Below are 6,618 nucleotides of genomic sequence, written 5' to 3' on the forward strand. Positions count from 1 at the left end.
GGATCTGGCAAACTACAGGCCCATCAGCCTGATCTCTGTCCTGGGGAAGGTCTTAGAAAAATCATCAAAGAGACCATTCTCAATGGACTGGCTGATGGCAACATCTTGAGGAATAGCCAGCACGGGTTTGTTGCGGGTAGGTCTTGCTTGACCAATCTTATTTCCTTTTACAACCAGGTGACCTATCACCTGGACAAGGGAGAGGAGATTGATGTTGTATATCTTGACTTCAAAAAAGCCTCCAATCTGTTATCCCATGATCACCTATTGGCAAAACTGGCCAACTGCGGCCTCGGATCCACCATTATCTGCTGGCTGGAGAACTGGCTCCACGGTCGGACCCAGAGGGTGGTGGTCGACGGAAGTCATCATGGTGCCCTGTGACCAGTGGGATCCCTCAAGGCTCTGTCTTTGGACCTATATTGTTCAACATGTTCATTAATGATGTGGACATTGGAGTCAGAGGCGGACTGGCCAAGTTTGCGGATGATACCAAACTCTGGGGTAAAGCATCGTCCTGAGGACAGGAGGGCAATCCAGGCTGACCTTGACAGGCTCAGGAAATGGGCAGATGAGAACCTGATGGTGTTTGACATCGAAAAGTGCAAGGTTCTCCACCTTGGGAAGAAAAACCCGCAGCATCGTTATAAGCTCCACAGTGCTACGCTGGCTATCGCTATGGATGAAAGGGATTTGGGGGTCATGACTGACCACAAGATGAACGTGAACCTTCAACATGATGCTGCAGCTAGTAAAGCGAGCAAAAGGCTGGCTTGCATCCATAGATGCTTCTCAAGCAAATCCTGGGACGTCATTCTCTCATTGTGCTCGGCCTTGGTGAGGCTGCAGCTGGAGTACTGCATCCAGTTTTGGGCTCCACAGTTCAAAAAGGATGTGGAGAAGCTTGAGAGAGTCCAGAGGAGAGCCATGTGCATGATCAGAGGTCAGGAAAACAGACCTTATGACGACAGGCTGAGAGCCATGGGACTCTTCAGCCTGGAAAAGCGCAGGCTCAGGGGCAATCTGATGGCCACCTATAAGTTTATCAGGGGTGTTCACCAGGATCTGGGGGAACGTTTGTTCACCAGAGTGCCCCAAGGGATGACAAGGTCAAACTCCTGCAAGACCGTTTCAGGCTGGACATAAGGAAGAGTTTCTTTACTGTCTAAGCTCCCAAGGTCTGAAATAGCCTGCCACCAGAGGTGGTTCAAGCACCTACTCTGAATGCCTTCAAGAGAAAATTGGATGTTTATCTTGCTGGAATCCTATGACCCCAACTGACTTCCTGCCCCTGGGGCAGGGGGCTGGACTCAATGATCTTCTGAGGTCCCTTCCAGCCCTAATGTCTATGAAATCTGAAATCTGATGCCCACAGCTGGCTCCTGGCACTCACTGATCACCAGCTCACTCATGCTGCCTTTCCTACTTACTTTGCCTTTCCAAAAGCTGAAACCTGAGCTGCTGCTAAAGACTGGTCTCCATGGATGGATCTATGGTTTTGAAAAGAGCTAAAAACAGTCTGCAAGGCTGTGAAATAGAAGGAGTGAGACCAGGAATAGCTATCAGATAGCAAAATTGGCAGAAGAAAAGGTTAGTTTGATTAGTAGAACATCAAGAATATTAAAAAGGAGAGACAATCATTAACACATGTGAAGAAAAATGAGCCATTGAGTTAACTGATTCCCTCATCTGCCTGAATAGAAATGCCACTGGTGCCACCAGGTGCAGCAGAAATCAAAGGGAGGTATTTTTACTCCATGCAGAAAAATCAGCTTTCCTGCTCAAGCCAGATAATGCAATTTTGCGGTGCTGATTTTTTTGGGGGAAGGAATATGGTAATTCATGTAGGTCCATGAACTTCACTGATGATTCTACCTAGCTGAGGATCTTCATAGAATAGGATCCTGTGACAAATGGGATCGCTAACTCTTCACCCAAATCTCTCAGTTTCAGCGTGTTCCACGGAGGTCCTTAGTTTACTTAACACTTGAGCTTTGGATGAGTCCTGGGCTCGAGATTCTGCAGTTCTGATTGGTGGAGCCCATCTACCAATCAGAAGTAAGCCAGGGTAAGCAAGGCCACGCCCTTTCCCCAAAGGGAGGGGGCAAAGAGCATCTGTGACCTGGTTCGAGACTGCGCCCTGCCAGGTCCCGCGAACTTCGGGGGTGGAGCCTCTGAACTGTATAAAAGGAGCAGTATGCCCTGCACGCAGGATGACGCAATGGGGAAGTTGAAGAAGGAAGGGAGGAGTGGGGAAAGCTGGGGATGAGCTGACCCAGCGGGGAATAGCCGTGAGCTCCTGAAGAGTCCTGGGAGGGTGTGAGACCCTCAGGCTCATCATGGTGTAGGGACTGGCTGCACGGAGCAGCCCTGGGAGGTTGTGATACCCTTGGGCTTGTCATAGTGCAGGGACCTGCTGCAAAGAGCAGCCATTGGAGTGCAGCAAGGTGGCTTGAGGTTGCAGATCTCGGGAAGTGGCTGGCAACCACTGTGCACAGGACCTGGGAAAGATCCATGAGCGGTGAGCAGCAAAAGGCTGCTCGGGTTAGCTACCTGGTGTGAGACTGGAAGGCCAGAGCCCCGCATTGAGCCCCAGTGAGCTGCAAGGGCCCCAGTGCTGAGCAGGGCATGGGGAACAGGGAAGGCTACCTTGGTGTGAGGCAGGTGGTTGGGAGCCCAGTAACTCTACACGGTGAAGCCGCTAGCCCTCAGTGCTCAGAGCTGGGCATAGAGCAGTGCAAGCAAATCTGCAGAGGGTCATGAGGACCAAAGCAGGTGACATTGCAAGGCTTGGGTGCCCAGGCTGGAGCACCTGGCCACAAGCGGAGTCTGGAGGCAGTGTGGGAGAAGAGACCCTAGTGGGGTGCATCACGCTGGGATGAGCCAAGTCATCAGGAGGGCTATAAGTTATTGGAGTACCTGAAAAGGAGGGGAGGTATTAGGAGTGGCATTGCTAGAGCTGGAGGGAAGACCCTTCCCAGTGGGTGGGTCCCAAGACCTTGTTGGAAGTGGGTGAGGGGACCCCTGTTCTCCAGGCTTGGGGAATGAATTCATAATTAGACTCCTATGTCATTAAGTTTCCAAGTTTAGGTTGTACTTTATATTTTATAAATAATATTGTTCTTATTATTCTGGTGTTGTTAACTGTGATGTTGATGGGTTTGAGAGCTTGAGGAAATCTTTGGGCCAGTTTTGCATATATATTTTAAGTACTGGGTTTTACCCACCGGGGTGAATATTATTGGATTCATTGGGTCAGGTAACTCATTTCTTGACTTGGAGAATATGAAAGTTACTAGCCAACTGCCTGTCAAGAATAAAGGGGGTGGGGGAGCGGGCGGGGATGGAGCCCCATGCCCCCTCCTCTGTCCAAGCCTGCTCCCTCCATCCCTCCTGCTGCTTGGGGTCCAGGCCTGCTCCCTCCTCCCTGCTGCAGTGGCTAGGGGAGGGGAAGAGTGGGCCCAGGCCTGATATCGGGGAGGACCGGGCTCAAGGGTTGTGGGAAGCCAGGCCACCACAGTGTTGGAGGGGAGCAGTGGGCCTGGGCTGACCAAGTGGCAGCGGGGGGACAGGAGGAGTGGGTCAGCACTGGCGGGGGAGGAGTGGGCCTGGGCCCAAGTTGGGGAGGAGGCCCACTCCTCCCCTCTCCCCACTGCATGTTGGGCTGGGCCCACTGCTCTCCCCCCACCACCGTAGGGGGCTGGCTTCTTCCCCTGCTTGGGCTCACTCCTCCCCCCCCCTGCATCAGGCCTGGATCCCTGATGCCCACTCCTCCCCTCCCCCTACCGCCACCACTGGTGCAGCCCGTCCGCTCCTCCCTCCCTGGGTCAGGTCTGCTCCTCCCCTCATTGCCACCACCTGGGCCCTGCAGGCGGTGATGACGGAAGTGGGGAGGGGCAGGCCAAGGCCAGTGCTGGTGTCCTCTCCCCAGCCCCGTGGCTCCCTGACCCTGCTCCCCCCCATGCCACTGTCACCGTTACCTCCAAGGAGCAAGGGGCGGGGGGGCAAGGCCAGCTCCAGTTTGTCAGCCAATTAGAGCGCGAATAAAGCATTATGGACAGACAGACAGAGATTAAGGCTTTTATAATATTAGAATTTTGTGCTATCAGGTATTCAATTCGTTTTGGCATGTAAATATTTTAATTATATTTGTAATAATAAAACTGTATATAGTTGAGTGTACACTCATGGGGTTGTCTCTATAGGGAAACGGGGGATCCTCATGTAGGGCAGTGACGCCCCTGCCTCAGCACCCTAGCCTGTCACCACTTCCTCTCTAATTGGCTGGGAGGGCATACCCTCAGTGTACCCAGGTTACATACATAACCCTAATTTTCTGGTAAACATTATTTAAGCTACACTCACTGTTTGTCTATACCTTACGGATTGCTTTGGTGTGGTTTTGTGCTATTTGCTTAAAACTAGTGCGCATCTTTATCAGGTGTGAAAAAATTGCTATTTGAAGGGTTGGAAGGGGGTGAGAGTAGCATACAGAGTTCATGTATGTGGCTTACCTAGTCACTTCCACTAGGACACCAAGTTCAACCACTTTTTATTTTATTCGACTTTCATTTGAACCTGTGATCAGCCACTAGGTTTGAGGCTTTCCCCCCTCCCCACATTTTTATCGATTTCCTTAAAACCCAAGAAAATTAGTAAATTAAATGCACAAAACCCAGGAAGTTCATAGCCTTGATTCCAATAGGACTTAAACAGAGGCTGACTCCTGTGTGCAGAACTCACTGCAAGATCTGTTTCTCTAGTAACCTTAATAGCTCCCTCCGTTGCACAGACTTACCATGAGAGCATTTTACATAAAGGGAAACTGACACATTGCATAGCAAAGAAACTAGAGCTGAGTTAATGACTTAGGGTATAGAGGTCATCTCAGGAAAAGAACATTTTAAAAAGTTTTTGTATATCCATGGGCAGACTGTGCTTCTGACACATTTTCATTTTTCCAGTGAGCATCTTACAGAAATATGATGTAGCTGCTTATGGTTGCATGAAAGCATTACTTTAGCTACTTCTTACACATTGTTTGCAGCCATCGTCAAATGGTACTGTCTTCCCTTCTGGACTGGAGGAGTAAACAAAGAGAGGAGGAAGTGTTTCTGGTGCGCATACTCATCCCTCTGCATCATTTTCAGAAAATGCCTGTATTGCCATCTTCTAAACAGTTGTTTAAACAAAAAGCCTGCTCCCACCAATGACTGTGGACAAGTGAACAAAACGTAAGCAGTACCATGGGGGAATCCAACTACTAACTGGGCGTTCGGTTTAGGAAAAAAAATTGTGGCTTTCTCTTCAGTCTTATGTCTGCTAAGCTAAAGTACCACTACTCTGCAGCACAACCTAGTTAGAGAGCTACACCTTAGACAGCTCACTGTAGTGTCTCCTACAACCACAGTGAAACCCTCAGCTCTTATCTAAGGTTGTTTTCATGGTCAGATTTCAAAACCCTTTACAAAGGAGGTTAGTGTCACTTTACAGGTGGGGAAACTGAGGCACAGAGAGGCAGAATGCTTTGCCCAGCTTTGTCAACTTGGAGAGAAAGTAGAGGAACCCATGTATCCTGAGTCCTCATCCAGTTCTCTAGCCACTAAGCTGCACAGGTATAGGAGAGCACAGCACAGATTCTTACAGTGTGCAGACATTTAGGAGATTTGTTGGGATAGATGACAAATAACAACCATATTATAACAGCTCTGTTAGTTGTACTGCAGCTTTAGCACATGTTTAGATGGAAACTTAAACCAATAATTTCCAGCTTGATTACTTAAACTTGGGTGCCTAAATCCATAGTTTGACACCTGAATAAGTGCTCTGATTTTTGGAGGCATCAACTTTCAGTCCACCCATTTAAGTACTATAGATTTGTGTGTCTGACTTCATAACCCAGATTAGCTCATTTTGGCCTAAACAAATGCTTGGCAAGCAATCATCAGCCAAGTCAAACAATGGCACTAACCTCTGATTTGATGGGGGGGAGGGGGTGCTGCTTTTCTCCCCCACAGCTTTTCTGTTCTCCAGCTGAGTGTCTGTCTCCCCTACAGCTGCAGGTGTTTTGCGGAAGAGTTGAGTTGTGGGATCCTTTTGTTGTTAGCAACAGAGCTGTGCCACTCTGTGTGCCTGTGTAAACACCATTGTGCTGCCTGGGATAACGAACACAAATGGAATCAATGGCAACCTACTGAGAAACACACTGTTGCACATTAATGGGGAAGCCCGGCTCCCACCAGTGCTGAGCAGACATCTGTAGGGACCAGAGGCAGGGAGGCAGTGAACATTCTTTTATTAGCACCTTCCCTTCCCTGATCTGGGCTGTATCCTGTCCTGGATTGTGCTATGGTGACAGTAAGCCATAGGGTGCTGAGCAGCAGCCCAGGTTCTTACCTAGCTATCATAAGAGTAGAAGGAAAGTAGAATATATCATGTTGTTATGCTTACTCTGGGATGCATGTTGCTTCATGTGGGGCAATTGTGTGCCACTGGCCTGCCCAGAGGGCTGGAAACTAGGACTTCTGGGTTCTTTCCTTAACTCTACCACTGTTTCACTATATGATCTTCAGGCACTAAGTCTCCATTTCTGTGCCTCTGTTTCCTCATCTATACACT

General features: G+C 49.3%; 2 protein-coding genes across 3 annotated transcripts in view; both read right to left on the bottom strand.

The window, feature by feature from the left end:
• PIGQ (phosphatidylinositol glycan anchor biosynthesis class Q) overlaps positions 1-6,044 on the bottom strand; it is a 102,354-nt gene extending 96,310 nt beyond the window's left edge. The window contains exon 1 of the mRNA XM_019507677.1: positions 5,972-6,044. The gene's annotated coding sequence lies outside the window, so the exon portion shown is untranslated. The remainder of the gene's footprint in view (positions 1-5,971) is intronic.
• Positions 1-6,045, bottom strand: part of NHLRC4 (NHL repeat containing 4) — a 13,382-nt gene extending 7,337 nt beyond the window's left edge. Inside the window, exon 1 of one of the 2 annotated variants that reach the window (XM_019507678.1) lies at positions 5,972-6,045. The gene's annotated coding sequence lies outside the window, so the exon portion shown is untranslated. The remainder of the gene's footprint in view (positions 1-5,971) is intronic. The other variant, XM_019507679.1, reaches the window with a different exon arrangement.
• Between the last annotated feature and the right edge of the window lie 573 nt (positions 6,046-6,618).

This window comes from Gavialis gangeticus, unplaced genomic scaffold (assembly GCF_001723915.1).
Source record: "Gavialis gangeticus isolate Ggan-Ray unplaced genomic scaffold, GavGan_comp1, whole genome shotgun sequence".
NCBI lineage: Eukaryota > Metazoa > Chordata > Crocodylia > Gavialidae > Gavialis > Gavialis gangeticus.